Raw genomic sequence first — 21,714 nt, 5'->3', positions numbered from 1 at the left:
TCTCCCTATATTTCATGTTTTCTTTTGGGTTTCTTTAAGTTTATCTGTCTATTTCATTTATCTAATATTTTAGCATATAGTCTGATGTGGCACAGTAACATGATCGTTTTAAAATTTCCAAACAGATAATTATTCCAATTGAAGCACTGGGAAACTCCAATCTAGGTCAATGTAAACTCTCTAGATAATAAAGTAGAAATTGCACTCTGGTTCTGTGTTTCCACTAAGCTCTCTTATGCTTAATATTGATTGTATTCTGTTTCATTTCTTATATATGATTTTTGCTGGTTCTTCACTGTTTTAATTTATGTTGTTTTTTGATATGTGTTATTCATCTGGTACAGTAAGATTTATTAATTTACTTTATTTACATGTCTTCTAGATGAATTTTAGAATAATTTTCACGGGAATTCAGTTTTTTTTTTAATTTTTATTTATTTGTTTTGAGAGGGAGAGAGAGTGTGAGCAGAGGAGGGGCAGAGTGAAAGGGAGAGAGAGAGAATCTCAAGAAAGCCCTGTGCTGTCAGCTGAGAGTCTGACACTGGGCTTAAACTCACATATTGTGAGATCATGACCTGAGCCGAAATCAAGAGCCTTAGCTTAACTGAGTGAGTCCCCGAGGTGCCCTGGGAATTCAGCTTAATTTATCATAAGGCCAGAATTGTCATTTTAAAAATACTTATTTGTGCATTTCAGAAACATAACAGATTTAGGCTTGGTAAGGATTTCTCTTCTCTAAGTGAAGTTGTATTATTTTTTTTGTAAAGGACTATAATATTTTTATTTATGTTATTATTAACTTAGACTCTTACTTGCTACTGTGAATGAGTTTTTGTTTTACCTTTTATTTTATTATACCTTTAATTTGGTTACCATACAATCAAATAATTGATATTTGGACATTTATTTTGCACCTAAGCTTTTTAATATTCTCCACTCAAGTGGAATATATTTTACATTTTCACATACATTTTCTTGGATTTCTGCAAATAATGAGCCATATCTGATCATTCCTTTTGGTTTTTATGTGCAGACTACTTATGACAAAGTGCCTGCATGAAATCCCATTTTCTCTTTCTGGATTTGGGTGCTGGTTTCTTGAATGTGTTCATTCCCTGAACATTCATCAGGATATACACTTACGATCCACGCACATTTCTGCAATAATTTTTTTTTAATCCCTCATCAAACATTGTACTGCTGAACAAATGGCAGGGTGTATAAGAAGTATTTTGATGCTGATTAAAAACATAAACCCTTGGGTACACTCCCTCAAAGATTCTGACTCAGGACATCTAGAAAGGACAAAACACCTGATTCTGCTGAGAGCCACAGGTGATTCTCAGTCAGGAATCAGGAAGTCTCCTTCACATTTTAGGTACTCCGCTGAGTCCATTTTTTTCAGTGCTTGGTAGTACTTAGTGTCTCAGGGAAGAAACCTGAGATCTCTGTCCTCCCTCCTCTACCTCCTATCCTGCTATGACCTGGGAATTTTGCCCCCTTGGTAAATAAGGAAAGAGTATGAGGCTGGTGCAAACTGTCTGTAGATAAAACTCAGGCTCCCTGAGCATGTGGTAGCAGCCAGGCCATGGGTCACTGCAGCCGATGAGGCTCTGGTTCTTTCCTTTCTGTCTCCAGATAGATGCTGCTGCTACTGCATTTTAGAATCTGAAGGAAGCCCTGAGCCTGGATTGAATTCCTCAATACTAATCTGTGTACATTCATGTAACAGGAATTCATCCTGATCTCCTGTGAATGACTTCCTTTATTCAGAGCCTCACTCATTTCCCATGCCAGCCCTTCATCTGTGTTTTAGTCAAGAGTCAGGCATCTGGGTAAATAGAAATCAGACATCATAATAAAGTAGAAATCTCACGGGAACAATTTTCATAACATCTTTCTTCTTCCTTGAAAATGGCACAATGTTTAATCAACGCAAAATTTGCCAAAACAATTATAAAAGTAGATGGATATAGATGTAGATATATAGTTTTATGATGTGAAAAGAATTCACACCTTGGAGTCCTAACACATTAATCTCTCTCTGTAACATCATCAGTGTATTTGAGCACAGACCTGGGGTCAGAAGAGAGGTTTTCTTCAAGGCTCTGTCACCTATTTTCATCTTGGACAGGTCCCTTAAACTGTCTAGATCTTTCCTTGCAAAATGGGGTTAGGAGTCTGTAACCACTTAAGTATTTTTTTAGGCGTGTGGCTTTGTTACATAATGAGGTCTTGGGGCGTTCTGAGGTCATAAGCGATAGAAAGAAAGCCTAATTACTGTTATGCTTCTTATAGCAAAATATGGTGCATTTTAGAAATTTTCAAGAGAAATGTAACAAATGCGCAGATTGACTTGTAGTTCCACATTCTCATTAACTAGCATTTATATGCCTGGTTAGACTTTTGAATAGCATTTTCTTGTACACTTTTGAATTATAAGATTTGGATTTGGAGTTCACAAATATTCTGTATTTTTTAAAAATTATACAATATCTATCATCTATGTATATGGGTGTATATATAAATAAACATATTTAAAATATTATTTGAAGCAACTCCTAGTAGTTTAGCTTTCCTGGAAATCACATTGCTTCCTGTGGTGGAAAAAAAAGTTAAATTTGTTCATTTTTAGTGATCCTGTGTTAGTGAAAGCATAAGCACTTGTAATTTTTACAAACCAAACTTGAGAACCAGACCTTAAGTTCTGAGGAATATAGAGTGAATAATGACAGTCGTCGCTGAAAATTACAAGTTCTAGAATATCCAAGCAAGTTTGAGAAATGAACATCCTTTTGCTCAGTTGACTTTGTTGTGATCCCAGAGAGCCGTGAAGAGTGAGGACATTATGACATTAAGAAGGAAGCTATAGTTTGATTCTCCCTGACAAGGAAATAAAGGAGAAAGATACCCTGCTTTCTGGGAGGTAAACAGGGTAACAATAAGTACAGAAGCTGGAAGCTGTGCAGACTAATTTTGAACTAGGAAAAAAAAGCATCTCCAAAGGCATCATTAAGTTATCCATCCATATAATAAAAATGCACTAAGTAGCCTGCATAGATCAGGCATAGAAGATAGAAAGACAGTAAGTTCTACACCTCAAGGGGCTTAGGAGTTCAAGGACAAAGACAGTAAATAGATAAGAACATAAAGTATAATAGGCTGCACAATAAAATCTCGCTTAGAGAAAAGGGGACAGTCTTAGAATGTCTTTTAGAGCCTAGCCTTCAGTATTTTGCCAAACTCCCTGACAATTCTAATATTCTTCCAAAGTTATAAACAGTTGTGTAGGTAGAGCCACTTAAGGGATGTGTTCAATGGTTAGGGTTCCAGAGTAGTGGGGCAAAAAAGAACAACTTGTATCTTTGGTATGGTAATTTTTGTTGACGTCAAGGACACATTTATAGTCCTTTTTCTTTTCTTGATTTATGAAATTGACAGAAAATCCTCTCATTTGTCCTAAGAATTTCAGTTGTCTCAAATAATTTTCACCTATCACAAATTTGTCTACAACTATCTTTCCAAAGTCTTTATTGTATGTATTAGTACATGTATAAAACCAGTATATGAATTGAACAGTCAATCAGGGAGGAATGTGCTCACTAATAAAGAAATTAGAATGAAACTCTATGGCTTTCTAAAGTGATAAGTCAGTGTCATAAACTCTTTATGACTCTCAGCAATCAGATATATCCTAATTAGGAACAGATCAAAAATTAAATCTGAGAGTTGAAAACAGCTAACGGAAGCAATACATATAACATATCATACTGTAAAAAAAATGAAACCATGGATACATTAAGTCTTGGTTCATAAAGGATTTTGGCTGGGGGTTGACCACTCAAGGCTTTAAAAGAGATTCATTAGAATGTTCCTGGGAAACATTTGTTTCACCTCAGTGGCAGCCACTGTGATGTATATTTCTTCTCCAAAATTGTCATCTTTCCCTTTTCACTGACCTCTCCTCAAGGTTACAAACATTTTCCCTCATCTGCTCTCCGGCAAGTAAGAGAGAGGCTGGGAAGGATCGAGAGTCCAGGGCTTGTGGTGCATCCCACCTTTCCTCAGCTGTAGAACATCTTATTCTTTCTCTAATTGGCTCCAACCAATTTCTCCATGTCTTTAATTACTAGTTTCCTCTGTGAATACTTTCCTTTATCCATGTATTAAAACCAAGGTAAAGCCCGGTATTAGTACAGTGCAAAATGATAAGAGAAAATACATTAAATGTAAAAATTGTTTGAGGTGTCAGCCCAATGTTCAAAGAGATCAGGATTCCTCTGAAAAAGAGAATGACTTTCTCTCTCTGTGCGTGTGTGTGTGTGTGTGTGTAGTTTATCCATCTCCAACAAGATCTCAAAGCATTTTTAAGCTCTTGCCACACTGTTTTTTTTTTTCTACTTGAAGACCTATGGCTTCCTCCTGATAGAAAAAATTTTTCCCAGTATCTCTTTTTATCTCCATCAATATTTCACCCTCAACCAACTCCTAAAGTAAATGAAGCTGCTATGGTGAGACACAGGTGAAATCCCCAGAGGTTCAGTAAGGACCGATAATTTATGCCATATGGCCCTCCATTAAACCTTTTCTTCCCTCCATCTTGGAATTCTACAGTCCTCAGTAATAGGCTGTGCTACTGCAAAGCAGAACACTTTCTTTTGTATTCTCCTTTCTTGCAGCATTTGGGTATGTCGCTCCTGTGTCTGAGCTTCATTGGGGGTAAGTTATGGTGTTTGCTGAGGGCCTGCCCCTCTTCTAGATTTCTTCCTGTTCCAGTCATACTGAACAATGTTTGAGCTCTAGTGAAAGCTTTGATATGCCCTTGTCTTCCTCTCCACGTCACATCCTCCCAACGCATTATTTAATGAATTAGCCTTTCTTTGGAAAAGATTCCTCTTATAGCTCATTGGCAAGGTTTTTGGTTTCACCTTTCTACTAACCCTGACTTGCTTATAAGACCTAAGGATATTTTTATGGGATTCTTTTTTTTTTTTTTTTTTGAGTCACAAAGAAACCTCAATTCTTAGAGAAAGTGTTTAGAGACAAAAATTTCTAAACTTTTTTCACCTTTGGATCTGAGATGTTTCCATGAGGTTGGAGCCACTTTTGTGTAGAGATGATGTTACCCTCGTGATACAGGCTTATTGATAAGATACACTAATCATGGGTTGAACTCACAGTTTATAACATGTATACATAACTCTCATCAAAAACTGTAAAGAGAGACTGTGGAGGACAGGGAGCAGTGGTATTGGGTTGAGTAGAGGGTTGCTTAACTCTATGAGCCTGGACATACATGGCACAAATCCTAAGTTAGCTCTAAATCTCACCCTCCAGTGACAAGCTAATGTGTACTCTACCCCTTGAGACCTAAGATCTGGACTCAAATGTAATAAAAGGTCTATCTCCAAACACTTGAAAACACATCTGTATACTCAAAGTCTGCTTATTTTTGTTCCTAAGTGGTACTTAACCATTGTCTTAAATAAAAAAATAAAAAAACCCCTCACCCCAGCTGTGCTCGCGCTAGTAGCTGGATTCAAGCTGCTGTAAACTACGTTGTTGAAATATTCCTCATGTTTCACTATGATACTTGATTGCAAATAGCAGCCGTTATTTCCTCTCCCACACAGATTGTAACCAGTGGAATATAAACCTAGTGATAGCAGCTAGCGCTCAAAGTATTGGATTTATCGGTACCTGAAAGCATCTTCAAACCCTAAAATACAAAGCTACTGAAAACTGCTGTTTGATCTAAAGCATGTACCCCCAGCTTTTCTCTCTTGACTTTAATTGTAAAGCTAACAAAATGGCTTTAGCTGGGCCTGCCTAGGGCTGTGAAGTCTATTACTCTAGTGGCTTGCAAACCAGAATCACCTGGAGGGCTTGTTACAACAGCTAGAGGGCTCTGCCCCCAGAGTTTTTGAGCCAGTGGGTCTGAGGCAGGAATGGAGAATTTGCATGTCTATCAAGTTCTCAGGTGATGCTGGTCTGATAGCCTCACATTGAACACAGCTGATTTACTTTGTGGACGCTGAAGGAGTAAAGCAGATCAACTACCTCCATTGCAGGGGCCTGAGAGAGAGCTTTGAATTACTTTTCGAATGCGGTAACCCTGCCCCCCTTCCCGCCCTCTGGAGCACACGTTCCACTGGATAACGGATTCAATCAGTTTTGCCCATCAGGAAGCTTACTTGAAATCCTAGCAGGGGAAGCAAGTAGAAGGAATGGAATGAAAACCCAAAAATACGTGGTCAAGTTTTGCCTTTTCCTAAGGAATTGTTGCTCTGTCGAGGAGAAGAGAAAGGTCAAATAAGGTTGTTTTTTTTTTTTTTTTTAAACTGTTAAGAGCAGTGATCAAAATATCGCTTTTTGAGGAAGTAGGAGTAGGAGGATCACAGAAGAGTATACCTTTGGAGGTACCTACAAATCATTTTTAACAAAACACTAGGTTCCTCATCCTTTTTGGATGGCAGGATGTTGGTATTTCAGAAGACTTTAGGACTCGGCCACTGGATCCCACAAAGGTGAGGAAGATTTCGGTCTTTGCGGGTTATTACGCTGGAATTTGTTAGCTGTGTGCTTCAGAAAGTCTATTTCTTTAAGCCTCTGTTTTGTCGTCTAAAAAATGGGAATACCATTTCTCCAAGGAGAAAGCCTGTGGCTCTTAAATGAAGCAATGTTTTGAAATGCTGAGTACATTGCTTAGTCTGTAATACACTTCATAAGTGGTAGCAATGTAAATAGTGAGAGGTTAATGATGTATAGGAGTTTAAACAAACAGGAGAAGATTTTTATTTTTATTTATTTTAATGTTTTTTCATTTTTTAGAGAGAGAGAGAGAGCATGAGGAAGGGAGGGGCCGAGAGAGAGGGAGACACAGAATCCAAAGCAGGCTCCAGGCTCCCAGCGGTCAGCACAGAGCCTGATGTGGAGTTTGAACCCACGAACTGCGAGATCAGGACCTGAGCTGAAGTCCGACGTTTAACCGACTGAGTCACCCAGGTGCCCCAAACAAAGAAAAAGACTTTTAAAGGGAGCGTATTAATTTTTTAGTGTGGCTGTTATGAATGACCACAATCTTAGTGGGTTAATGTAGTAGGATTCTCGCACAGAGAGGACCCTGAAGCAATCGTTGTCCAGGAAGCAACTTTGTCATTGCAGCATGGGCTCAGTGATTTTGTACTTGAAAAACTGAGCCCTAAGCACAGCAGGGTGTAGCCTTTTATGCAGTTGCTACTTTGTCTCCCATATATGGTGACACATATAGTCTGATAGGACACATTCCGAGTTACTGTCCTGTGAGAGCTATGCATACATATATAGGAGTTGATTGGGCCTCATTGCACATTGCCTTCCTTCTTCTGAGAAGGTCTTTGCCACATTCCTTAGGGAGGGGCTCTACTTCCACCTGTCTTCCTGGGCTAAAAGCAAGATGGCAATAAGGCTGTATTCCATTTTGGAGACTGGAGCAGAGAATTTGTTTCCTTGCCGTGTCCAGCGTTTAGAGGCTTCCCATGTTCCTTGGCTAATGGCTTTCTTCTTCTGTATTGAAGCCAACAAAATAGTATCTCCCTACTCCTGCTTTTGTTCATCACCTCCTTGTCTGGGATTCCACTTGTTGGCTCCCTAATGTGATTACATTGGGCTTATTCAGGTGGTTCAGGATAAACTGATTATTTTAAGGTCAGCTGATAAATATCTTTAAACTACAATCTATCTGCCTTGAAGGGTAGTATACTAATAGGTTCTGGGAATGGGCCATCACTATTTGGGGAGGTAGGGACCTTATTCTGCTTTCCATTAGAGGGGAAGCTCATGTTTATTGTGTTCCATGGAGATCCATTTGAGGCTTGGAATGTGATGCATTTATTCATTCACCAGCACATACTAAGCATTTTTATCTTTTTCATTAATCACTGGAGAAAAAAAAAAGTAAGACTATTTCTTGTAACAGCTTAGGGTCCACCAGTGGGATGCAGATATACAGAAGTGGAATAGTGGAAATCAATACAATGGAGGACCCAATGAGGGAGTGGCACATTCTACTGAGAATGGATTTGGGAAGATTTCAGGGAAGATCAGATAAGAAAGATGCTTGAGTCTTGGAATGTCTTTATTCAAGAAATCATGACAGTCAAAGGATGCACAGGGGGCATAATGACATAATGAAGGCTGCATGGAACATACAAGTAATTTAGCATAATAAGAACATGCAGAGTGATAGGCTGGAAAGACAGATATTTGAGATTTTGATTCCTATTTATCTATTGCTCTCTTGGTATAACCATGCATTACCTGAATTCTAGTAGTTTGGCTTTATTGTAAAGCCAGTGGGGGGCAGTAAGTCTAGTTACGATGAAGCCAGATTACAGAGGTAATCTGTAATTTTGTTATTACAGAAGGTTTTTTTTTTCATTTAGAAGATCACTCACAAAATACATATCCATAGATTTATTTTCTGTCATCTAGCTGAATGTGTTAAGTGTTTGGGATGCCTTTCTTAAATTTGAAAGTCAACAGCATTGCCCAGGAGTTTAGATGAACTTCTTGTCCTGACCATGATCACTCACCTGATGTAAATTATCTAATTACTCATCTTCACCTCTATGCCAACCATATGATACATGTTTCTGTTCTGGAGATAAAGGAAGCCCTGTCCATGACCTTGATTATTAAGGCAGAGAATATAATTATGCAATTGTGGTAAGGAACGGAAATGAGATGTCCATACTTATTTGGCCTTACTACCCACTGCTTTGTAATTATTTCCATGCGTCTACTGGTTTTGCATACTTAACACTATTAATGTCTTTAAAAGAAGGGGCTTAATTGTAGCAGTTGCTCAGAAAATCAGTATTAACTCTCTTCCTTCTTCAGTTGACACAGCTGTGGAAAATGGTTGCCGGGGACAGCTTTGCATGTTGATTTAAGTGGATAGTTGTTTTTATTTATTTATTTATTTATTTATTTATTTATTTATTTATTTATTTTAATATATGAAATTTATTGTCAAATTGGTTTCCATACAACACCCAGTGCTCATCCCAAAAGGTGCCCTCCTCAATACCCATCACCCACCCTCCCCTCCCTCCCACCCCCCATCAACCCTCAGTTTGTTCTCAGTTTTTAACAGTCTCTTATGCTTTGGCTCTCTCCCACTCTAACCTCTTTTTTTTTTTTTTTTTTCCTTCCCCTCCCCCATGGGTTTCTGTTAAGTTTCTTAGGATCCATATAAGAGTGAAACCATATGGTATCTGTCTTTCTCTGTATGGCTTATTTCACTTAGCATCACACTCTCCAGTTCCATCCACGTTGCTACAAAAGGCCATATTTCATTCTTTCTCATTGCCACGTAGTATTCCATTGTGTTTATAAACAAGTGGATAGTTGTTTAAAGAAACCATACTGTCGTTTGTAAGTCATGGTAGATTGTTGTTTGGATTTTAGTGTCCTCAACACAATCTCTCAAAAATGTCTTTTTTTCCCTTTTCTCTCCCTAACATTTAACTTCATAAGGCTTTTTATTTTTTTTATGCTGAATGGTTCAGCCTGGTTGCGTTCTTGTGCTGCCTTGAAAGGGACCTTGGATATTTGTTTGATGTTAAAATTTAAAACACGATCATAACTCATACCTGCCTTTCCTAGAAGCTGCTACTTGCTAGAACAGACCTGCACTGAGTACGTTTTATTTTGGTAGAGAGTGCATGTGCATACATGGAGGAAGGGCAGAGTGAATCTCAAGCCAACTTCACACTATGAGCATGAAGCCGGATGCAGGACTCAATCCCAGGAAACTCATTCATCACCTGAGCTGAAACCAAGAGCCGGATGATGAAATGACTGAGCCACCCAGGCGTCCCTTAGAACGTTTTTCTTAAGGTGTTGATTTTGACATTCTTTTACAACGGTCATGTAGAAGGGGCAGACCCCATTTGGTCCTCATAATTGATGATACAAAATAACTTTTTGGGTCTGCCCTTCTTCCCCACTAGTTTCTGTTGCCTTCAAATGTCTTGGTATTCCCCACATGCAGAGAGGGCTGTGTGATCTGCTTATGTTGCTTTTCAACCTGGTTACCATCAGTGGAGACTTGAGTGCCCACATAGAGTACGCACATAATCCTTGAGTCTAAGTCTGAGAATTAATGCTCTGTTCACAAAATTCTTCTTCTCCTTCGGATCCTTCATCGAGTGTCTCAGGGCATGCAGGGGCTTGTAACAAAATACCAAATGGTTGTGCATAGTTCAGGACTCTGGGAAGTCCAAGATCAAGGCACAGGTAGATTGTGTGTGGTGTGAATCTACTTCCTGTTACACTGTGTCCCCAGGGAGCTCTGTTTGCTCTTATAAAAGAAAATCATGTCACTCACGGAGGTTCCACCCTAATGGCCTAAGCACCTTTCAAAAGCCTCACTTTGTAGCACCATTAACTTGGGGGAGTGGATTTCAGCATAGTAATTTTGGAGGGACACATTGATCCCATTGCATTTGGTCTTCTTGACCCTTGTCGGTGCCCCATGAGGCTGACCTGTCTGGATTGCATTGACGTGCTGCTTGTCTGCTCTTCAGCTTACAGTATTCTTCAGCAAATGGAGAATTAGCAGATGGGATAGAGGAAGAAGAACCTCTTGCACCCTTCATGTGTGGTTGCTATCAGGAGGCCCTTACAACATATTTTATCTTAGGTACTTCTTCAGTCTTCCCCTGCAGATTTAGGCCTGGTAAAAGTATCCATTTGTGTGTAGTTGGTTCATTAAATTATTTTGTAATAATTCTGGTCCTTCAACTTACTTTTTTGTGTTTTTTCCTAATTCTATTACCCTTGCAAAACCTTTCACCTCTGATTATTACTGGACAAAATCAAACAATTAAATGAATTTGTGTCCCTACAAGTTGATAGTCCTATACTACAGTTGGGCCTTCAATAACTAGTGTGTTGACTTTGTTATTTTTTTTTAATTTTTTGTAATGTTTATTTATTTTTTTTTTTTATTTTTGAGAGAGAGAGAGACAGAGCTTGAGAGGGGGAAGGGCCAGAGAGGGAGGGAGACACAGGATCTGAAGCAGGCTCCAGGCTCGGAGCTGTCAGCACAGAGCCTGATGCGGGGCTTGAACTCAAAAACTGTGAGATCATGACCTGAGCCAAACTCGGACGCTTAACTGACTGAGCCACCCAGGCGCCCCTTGACTTTGCTGTTAAATGCACCTTAGATGCATCACATCTCTGGGATGTCCGTAGTAACTTCAATAGACCCATCTTGTCATGCTCACGTCTTACAGGATGATAGATCTATTTTTTTTTTGTAATAGTCCAGCAAAGTTCTGGGACCCTCTAGTTAGCCTCAATTAGGGCCACTACATGTTCGTAAACCCATCAACCTGCTAAGTGTATATACAAATGAGTTTAAATCACTTAGGGCCTGATACTGGATCTGAGGATTTGTTCAAATGCCATGAGATTTGTGTTGAAAAATGCTGATACCTGGTTCAATTAGTTTCTAGGGCAGTGGCATATGAAGTCTTAGGTCCAATCAAGGAAGACTGACAGGATCCCCTGCCTTGGGGAGTGGGGTGTGGGGGTACTATTTACACAGGTTCTGAACCACAAACTGTGTAGCACATTGTAGATTCCCCAGACCAGCAAAATGGGTAGGTGGTATCCTTCTTAGTACCTAGCCTAGACCCCCTGGTTTTGCTTAGCTAAGCTTGCCTGCAGTTCGCCTCAGTCCTACTTACCTGCAAGGAGAAACCCCACATTTCCTGAAGAAAAACAAATCTAGTAATAATGTATCCAAGGTACTCCTAGAAAAAATGATGATTTCACAGACAGAAGTCACACCCAAAGAAATTGTTCTGTATGCTATTATTAAGCTATTTATTTTACTACTTTTTTTCTAACCTAGTCAGTAACGCAAGATAAAAATGGTTATTAGAGTTAGGCCAACAAAGAATTTAGTTTTTTTTCTGGGGCTATCTAGTTACACTCGATTCAACATTTATCACTCCTGAAAATTGAGTCAGAAGTTGGAGGAGTCTTCATGGCTTCTTTCATTCTCTTTTATAAGATAACACATTAAGATTGGCAAAGAGAATATAGGTAAGCAGTATGAGAACTCTTGAACTTGTGTGCGGTACACAGCTGACCTTTCAGGAAAACGTGGAGTTTTCCTTCCCTAACAAAGTGAAGCATTTCTGAGATACTATGCATACTGCATCAGAAAAAAAAAAAATTATTTAAAGCTTTCCTTTGAATGGGTTTTGCAAAACTGTGGAATTCAACATATTTTTACTTCAGCTCCCTTGATTTTTGATAAAATACCTCTTAGGTACCCAGATAGTTTCTTAGTAGAGACAAACTTAATTTAAAAAACTGTATTGTAATAAAGTTGTCCATCTAATGGCATCAATTACATAATTTTCCATTTATGGAGGTTTTTGGCTTGGTTTACAGTATGCAAATAAAGAGAAAGCCAGAGCCTGGTTAGGGAAAAAAAATAAATGTTGTACAAAATGGCTGGATTGTTGGTTTATTTATTTTTCCCCTCACTCATGTTGATTGTAATTACACGTAGTCACAAGTACAAAATTCGGGTAAAGAATATATGACAACAGACCCTGGTTTCTTAGGTATGGATGATAAATTAAAGTAATGTGTAATGTGTTTAATAATTTGTGGCGCTTAGTGTAAGATTTTGATTCTAGTTTATGAGGGCATTTTTTTTTCTTCTGACATTTCCAGTAGAAGCAAGTAAATTATTTGAACAGTTATAATGTTGTACTGATAGAAATGCTCAAGGTAAAAAAAGTTGTTGGGAACACCTTCATTCTAGGACAATTTGTTCACTCTTGAACAAAGAAATTGTTTTTTTAAAGGGTAACAGTACAACTTAGCTTACAGTTTGCAAAACACTTACCTCATTTTGATCTCACTTGGGAAGCCAGGTGAGAGCTAGGGGTCTGAATCAAAATTCAGTGTTAGCTCTCAATACAAAGTGGGTGAACTATTTTCTAGTGTAAAGTCTTCAGGGTCGTTCTTGGCAACTGGCGTTATTTCGATGAGACAAGAAATCTGTGTTTAAATATTGGAAAAATAAAAACTGAAGACCCTTGCTTCTTACTCCCCATTTGTGTACAATCTGGATGGAAGTATTTATTACCCACATTCTTGGAGGAACAGATTGTTCTGTGATAAGGGAAAATTGATACTTGTTTTTTCCTAAGCAAACAGTGAATTTGATTTGACAGATTTTTGACAGGTCTTGATGGAGCTGTCCCAGCAGCAGAGATGGTTTGGGTCAGTTAACACTGAAGCAGTTGGCTTAATTGCGAAGTCTGTAAGCTGCTGCTATTAACACCTGTATACAAATCCTATCTTTGTTTGAAATCTTCGAGAGACCCCGTTCCCTCCACCCAGATTCTTTTCGTACGAAGCATTTTTATACATACATACTCGAAGCATTTTTATACATCCATATTCGTATTAGGCATGGAGAGGTCAATTACACAATTGAGCCTTACCACCTTCCAGCTGTGGCCTTTGGGCAAGTACCTCGTGTCCCCTCTCACCATAAATGTCTTCAACTTTATACCTCAGATGACTATAAGGACCTTGAGACTTTCTGTATCGGATAGGGTGAATATATTTAAAGCATCTGACAAAATGAATGAAGCTACAGGTGAAGTTAAAAATAGAGGTAGTATATGAGACACCTGGGTGGCTCAGTCAGTGAAGCGTCTGACCTCGGCCCCGGTCATGATCTTTCGGTTTGTGAGCGAGGAGCCTGCTGTGGATCCTCTGTCTCCCTGTCTCTCCCTGCCCCTTTCCTGCTCATCCTCTTACTCTCAAAGATAAATAAACATTAAAAAAAAATCATAATGTCAATTTGTATGGTAAAGTGTTTTTGTTTTTGTTTTTTCCTAATAGAAATACAGAAGATTTCTCAGAAATCCTATTGTAGAGTATTCTGGACAAGCTGACAAAAGTAATCTCTTTATTGCAAACGTTGTCTTGAAAATAAATGGCTTACAGATAGGATCTTAAATCTCTAGTACATTACTTCTGAAGATTAACTTCTAGGTGTCATTTTTAAAAATGTAGTGACTGATCTGATAATAAATGAATGAACCTGTTTATTCATTGAACTGATTGATTTTAATGTTAAAAATGAATTATATTAGAATCAAAAGAATACATGTTCCCAGTATAGGACAGATGCCTGGAATAACTTTGGATTACAATGTGGTGGGATGATGCAGCTATTTGTATTGGTTCTTTTCATTGTACCCTGCATGTTAAAATGCTTTATAATCACCACTTATGTTCTCTTGCATTTCTAGAAGCTTAATATTGACATCATCTTTTTTAGCAAGAAAGATGATTTTTTGAATACAGTTGAAGGGAGGTTAGTGTTTGGGAAAGCACAAGTTTCAGAAAACTTAGATCCAGGTTTTGACCAAATTAACCTCTTTGAATCTGTTCCCTTATTCACACACAAACACATACACATACATGTAGAATGCTCCAATAAAAGCCATTTTTTAAAGGCAGGTCTATGTAATAACAGGAATTGTTGTAATCCCATCTCTATTGGTTAGAATTTCAGGAGAAACAGACTAGTAGGATCTTTATATATTAATAGAAAATACCTATCTAGATTACTTTTTGGTAATAACTACTTGTATTAATTATTAATGTTATTGATTATCATTTAATAATTTTTGTGACCAAGATGGTGGGGGCCTGTAAGCCTGAAGTTTACAGGAAGGCCAGTAAGGTAGAAAGTCAGAAAAAGTTGATACTATAGTCTTGAGCTGGAAGACTGCAGGTAGGCCAGTAGCCTGGGAAGTCGGGAAGTTTTTATGTCTCAGTTTTAGGAAAAAATTGCTTTTTCTTTAAGAAATGTCCATCTTTTCTCTTAAGGCTTTCTACTGGTGGGATGAGACGCTCCCACATTAGTGTTATTTACTACAAAGTGAACTGGTTGATAATATGTCCACAGTTTGCTTCACAGAAACATCCACAGTAACATTTGACCAAACAACTATGTGCCACAGCCTACCCAAGTAGGTGTAGGAACTTAGTCATCATACAAGGGAAGGGCATGTGTGTTAGGGTCACCGTCACTTTGATAAGTGTTGTAGTCTGCTGTATTAAGTTGCTAAGATGAACTTAAACCCATTCCACAGTCAGCTGAGATGGGAGGATTGTTATGGGAAGGTGAATCCTAGAAAAAAGCACACTCCTTTCTGCTAGAATTAGTGGGGCTGACAGAGTCAGTATTTAAAATTGGATGAGGATGACATACAGGGTGACCTGGAATTGAAGCCTGGAAAAGAATGCCTTGATTCTTGCAGAGGTGCTTCTAGAATCTTGTTACCTTTACCACACCTCAAACCACATCGCCTCTGGGGATTGAACACTCCCCCCAAAAAGGTGTCCTTATTACTGTCAAGGGAAACCATTTCCCTCAAGTTAGCACTCTTAACTCCACGATTATGCCAGAATGATGGAGTGAGTTCCCCTTCAGCAACTGCTGTGGCTGCTTAATTTCCCAGGAAATGCTGCCTGCTGTGCAGTGACAGGCCATCACTTGCTTATTTGAGTCACATCTGAGATGTACCTGGTATATTGGAGGGAAATTGTAAAAATTATTCATTCTCCATTTTTAACGTAACAACTTAACACATCCCTCAAAAGAGGATCATTCCAATATTGTCTTTTTGAAAATTAGAGCCTAATGGAGTGCCATATGTTACCTGTTAGAGGAATTTTCTGCCCGTATCGTCAGTGGGCTCGTGGCCATCTCTTTGGGGGTATATGTTCTTGAAGGAAATATGTACTGGCCACCAAAGGCCTACAGAAAAATGTCTTCAGATAGTTGATGGTGTTGCTTTCTGTTAGCATATCTGATACTGCAGTTAGAAAGATCATCTGTCGTGTTACAGGTTGATTTGGGGTCAGAAAAAGTGTCTTCATTTTCTTAGAGTCATTTGTCCATAGGTGGAATATTATAGGAGACCAGAGGCCTGTATGTACTGTTAAAATTCTTTGAAAAATAAAACCCTGTATCTGCAGGATAAGAAGGAGTTCAGACAGTGGTATGTGGACATTGTTCTGCCTATGTGGACCGCCTCTCTGCAAAGTTGTAAAGGAAATAATGCCATTGTTATCTGGGGCGAGAATTGTCACTGAAGTGCTTGATCATCAGATTGATCCCTCCTACCTGGTTGAGGACTGACAGATGGCTGCCATGGGGTGGCTGCTGAGACTGCCTATTGAATATGATACTTGGACCAAGAGCTTATAGTGAGAGAGATCGTCCTCTTCCTCCAGAGGTATAGCCAGGGCCTGGTTAGGGATGGCAAGCTGCTGAGGGGTGTCGAGGTTCCATGCCATGTGAGACATGCCACTGTGGTTTGTCACAGCAAAGGGCCATTGCCTGCTCACACCCTCTACAGGGGTGGCCTGCTGATAATGACTCTGGAAACAGATTAAAAGATGGCTTCTGTGACTACTTCCTGGGATCATTGGTAATAGCTTTACCTTGTAGTATTGGAGGTGGGGAGGTAGGGCTCTGAGGAGTTGAGCTCAAGTTCAGAGCTAATGAAAATGAAATAAAAGTTCTGTCTCAGACTATAGAGTGCACACAAGTGGGCCTGGTAGGTGGGAGGTAGGTGGGGCAGTAACTGTGCTGATTGGCCACAACTTGCCCCCAGTTGGAAGTAGCTTGCAGTTAACTCTGTGGGTATGAACACTGATGCCTATTTAAAAAGAAGTCATTAGACCATTGAAGTCTTGACTTAGTTTAAAACTTGAAGGGTAAAAAGGCACCCAAAGAAGATTGAGTTTTCTGGCAGATCTGTTGTCTTTGAGATCCTGACAAACGTGCTTTCCTTGGCCTACCCCATCTTGATACAGTGACTTATTCTGACATTGTTAGACTAATCAAAAAATCCGATCATGGTCACAAGAGAAAATAAATGTGATTAACTCTACCCTTGAGAGAGAGACAGCTTGATAAAGGAATATTCGGGCTTGGTCTCGTGGATCAGGGCTCTTATCATTTCATTGAAACCTTGACTAATACCCACACCTGTACTCTGACACAGCTGAAGCTGAAGTTTGGAAGGGAGTACTTGGGTTCTTGGAAGAAGGATTTTTCCCCCGATGAATAAGGATCTCGGTAAATTTTTCAGATGGTTTCTAAGGGAGGTAGATCTGTGAACGTGGTTGTTTCGAGGCCCCCATATTATGGAACGTTGATAGGTTTCCCAAATTCTTATTCCCTTAGATCCTGTTGAATTTGGTCAACATTTGACAGCTGTCTGTGAGGTTGATATTTTGGCTCTTGAGTCTTGAATATCCTAGATGTTCTGTGTAATGATCACTGAATGTCTGTTGATACCCTTTTTGTATTTTTGCCAGTTAAGTGCCTCCTTTAAACAAGTTTCTTTTTTTTCCCCCATCTTACTAAAAGAAGCCAGTAGTATAATTAGGAAGTCTTCTCCAATGGCCATTGGAAATAACTGGCAGTTGGGACGTGTGTGGAGTGAGTGGACCTGTGAGAAGTCATAGGTGTGATGAGAATGTTATGCCTTGTTGCCTAGACTCACACCCTAAAGTTCAGAGAAAAATCTCAATCACACTTGTGCTAGGAGTATTAATGATTTAATCCTGTTGTAGAGGTCAATGATTTACACATAAAAAACAGATGAACTGAGTGCATGTGCTGCCCTATGCCTTGCCTTTGTTGAAAAGCGGCTTTTGATCACCCAGTTTCTGAAAAACCTGTATTACTTTTTGATGTACATAATCATCTTGTGTATGTATGTCAACTTTTATTCACCTAAGTACTAATTTGTGGCCAACAAATGGTAGCCAAACTTCCCACTGTTGGCTATAGGAAGTTAGGCTGTAGTGTAGAAACTTTGTAAATTTTATTTTCACACAAAAGTGGTGAATACTTTGGCTGGAGTGCTTTGAACTAACCATGTGCCTTTGATCTCAGGGTCTTAGAGTCATCCTCCCTGTGTTTTCTCATTTAGACACATGACTGCCTTAGGAGATGGAAGGAGTAGAGTGGCAGCCATCCTTTGTAGATAAGGACTTGGAATGTAGAAAATTTGAAACCATATGAAATAGCCTGGGAGAGACGGTAATGGAAAGTAGAATTCCTACATAATGATGAGTAATGGCCTGGAATATTTTCTCTATACCAGGCAGAGAGGCTTCCTTTGGTTCCAGCACGCACTAAGGATCTTCTTGGGCTGGCAAATATGTGAAGATTACTTCAGTCATTGATAAATGTTGAGTTAGGAACTCCTGAGCTCAGTTTCCTGCTGTTGCTCTAAATGTTGAGTTAGGAACTCCTGAAGTAGTTCCCCTGCTGTTGCTCTCAATATCTTAATGACCTGAGTTTTTTCCGACCCCAAAACTATCCATGACAGATTTTTCCTTGGAGAGTCAGTACCAGTCAGGGTGATGCATGCCTCCCCATAGAATGATGATAACTTCCTCTAGAAACAAAAGTTAGTTTTTTTTTGTTTTGTTTGTTTGTTTGTTTGTTTTTAAGCTTATTTATCTTTGAGGAGGTGGGGGAAGACACAGAAACTGATGTAGGGTCTAGACTGAGCTACCCAGGTGCTCCAAAAGTTTTGGTTTTTGACCACCTATCACTAATTGTCATTTTTCATCATTGTATTGCTAACCTTTCACAGCAGTAAAATCCCCCTGGTGCCTTTTAGGAACCCTATTCAGTTACAATTTAACTTTGTGCATCTTACATATCTTCATAGTAGCCATTGTGCTGGCAAATATTGAAAACTAGCTCTCAGCAAAAATGTGCATGTTTATATACATATGCACAAGTTTTTGATACATCTTACTAATAACTAATGTAAATGATGTATCACACACAGTTTACAAATAATGATAATCTTCATTGTAAATTCTTAGAGCCAATAGATCTGCATACAACCCTTTCATTCCTTTTTTTTTTTTTTTCCTTTTGGCTCAACTCTTGTTCCTGGTAAACAGTGATGGCAAATGAATGTAGTTCCAACATAAATGGTGGTTAATAATTTCATTGAGATTGATGAGTAAGGCACAGTGAAACAATGAAGGCGTGTTTCAGAATCAAGCTTATTTTTTAATGACATGACTGCTTTGCTGAATCAGATTGTGGTTTCAAACACCAAGAGAATATTTGCTCAAATCTTTCTTTGTGCTACTCAAAATGAAATGGATACAGACATGGCACACTTAGAAGTTTAATCTGAATTATTTTCTGCGTTATTTCTTTTAAGTCTAAACCAGGCTTTGGCAAACTTGTAAAGAATCAGGTGGTAAATATTTCAAACTTAGTGCCATATGATTTCGCTTGTAATTATTCAGCTTTGTCCTTACAGTGGAGCCATAGACAATACCACTTACTATTGGCCGTATTCCAATAAAACTTTATTTGCAACAGCAGGTGACAAGTTGAAGATAGTTTGGCTAACCAAGTAACAAAATAATAAATTTAACCCTGATCTGTAGTGTTTTAGTTTCCATAGTGTAAAAACTCAATTATGGCCTAGTTCAAGCTACCAAAGCAGTGTTTCTGAACGTGGAGTTGGTATAGGATGTGCAGTAACACCTCTCGTCGTAATACTTCAAACACACAGGTAAAATAGGTGGGAATGACCTGAGGACTATAGGTGATGACATGCAGTACAGTTATGTGAAATGAGGGGTTTTGAGTATGTGTCACCTTTGGTTTTAAGATCCCTGCCTTAATGGTAAGCTCCTGTAGTGAGACATCAATTGAATATAGGTTTCACAATCAGACGTCGAAATTTCTGGCAACTGTGCAGTTGGTTCTTGTGAGCTGGTGTGAGCTATTGGCACCACACCTCTACTTTCCCTGGCAAGTTTCCTACAGCACTTCTATTGTTTCCTTCTCTCTTTACCATGGAACTGGGAAGCAGGACCCGTAAATGTGTTGCATTAGCGGCCATTCGTGTCAGACACTCTCTTGTCCTTCTCTTGGCTCCCCTTTGTTACTTTGGATTGCATTTTCCTCAACTTTTGCTGTGACAAGCCTGAACCTTGGAAAATGGGCCTTGTTTGGACTGCAGGACCACTCTATCACCGTGTTATATTCATTGATAACTTGTTTCATAGCCCTCCTCGCTGGATTCCCCCTGAGTGACTTCAGCTGCCCTGTGGATGATTCCCTTAACATTCCAAATCATTTCTTTTTTTTTTTTTTTAATTTTTTTAACGTTTATTTATTTTTGAGACAGAGAGAGACAGAGCATGAATGGGGGAGGGGCAGAGAGAGAGGGAGACACAGAATCTGAAACAGGCTCCAGGCTCTGAGCAGTCAGCACAGAGCCGGACACGGGGCTCGAACTCATGGACCATGAGATCATGACCTGAGCCAAAGTCGGACGCCCAACTGACTGAGCCACCCAGGTGCCCCTCCAAATCATTTCTTAAAGTCCTATGGCCGTTGCCTCTGTTGGAACAACTTACTTCCATACAGGTTTCCTGAGCTTTAAATCTCCATGGATAGCTGAATATCTTGAACCGCGATACTTTATTTGGTGATTTAAACCATAAGTGGTATTAACTTTATAAATGTGTGGCACCTAATTTTCAAGCATACTGAAATGTGAAGTGTTGGATGTTTTTTGTTTTGTTTTTGTAATCAGCTTGTTATGATTCACTTTATTATTTTTCACATTATCATATATCTACCATACCTAAGTGAGAAAACCAAACATTTGAAGTGAGTCACAGGTAGATCCTGTACCCTGACTGAGCCTGAAGGTGTGTGATAAACAGAAAGTTTAGGGTTTCCTTTCTGTGGCTCTTGAATTCTACTCGAGGAAGTAGACAGAATGCCTTTTCCATCATCTCTTCTCCCATTTTGGTAAATGCAGGCCAAGATTTTAGTCTCTGGAAAAGAAGGGGGGGCAGTAAGTAGGTAATATAAAGAGACTAATGGTGATGAAGTACATTTTGGGAGGTCCTTGTAGTCGTAATGGTATATATAAATTATAAAGCATCATGGAGATTACTATATCAGCAAACTAGCTAGTATGTTAGCAAGGAGGTACTCCCATCAGGGAACAGAGATGACATGGGTGAAGCCTCTGGAGACAGGAAATTGTGCTAGGATTTCAAAATACTAATCTGTCTAGTGATGAAAAAGGGGGATTCCATAGGTAGAAAGTAGGCTGAGAGCAATAGCAAAGATAATATAAATATACTGTAGAACAAATAAGAAACAAAGGAGGATTACTTCAAAATTACTTCATGTGAGAGAAAGGGAACAACATTTTGCAGGCCCAAGGAATGAACGCTGTGCTAAAAATCAGGGAAATTGGGCAGTTGTAGCTGCAAAGAAGACATGGTATTAAGATAGATAACAGAAAACTGAAAGTATGGACCAGGAGGAACATACCATCAGGATGAAACGAAAATGAGATGACTGATAGGTAGAAATGAAGAAAATCCGATTTTTATTTTATTTTTAAAAATTTTTAATGTTTATTCATTTATGAGAGACAGAGCATGAGCAGGGAAGGGGCAGAGAGAGGGACACACAGAATCTGAAACAGGCTCCAGGCTCTGAGCTGTTAGCACAGAGCCTGACGCGGGGCTTGAATTCACGAACTGCGAGATCCTGACCTGAGCCGAAGTCAGACGCTCAACCGACTGAGC

This window comes from Leopardus geoffroyi, chromosome A1 (assembly GCF_018350155.1).
Source record: "Leopardus geoffroyi isolate Oge1 chromosome A1, O.geoffroyi_Oge1_pat1.0, whole genome shotgun sequence".
Classification (NCBI taxonomy): Eukaryota; Metazoa; Chordata; class Mammalia; order Carnivora; family Felidae; genus Leopardus; species Leopardus geoffroyi.
The sequence above is the reverse complement of the archived record's forward strand: the minus strand, read 5'-3'. Positions refer to the sequence as shown.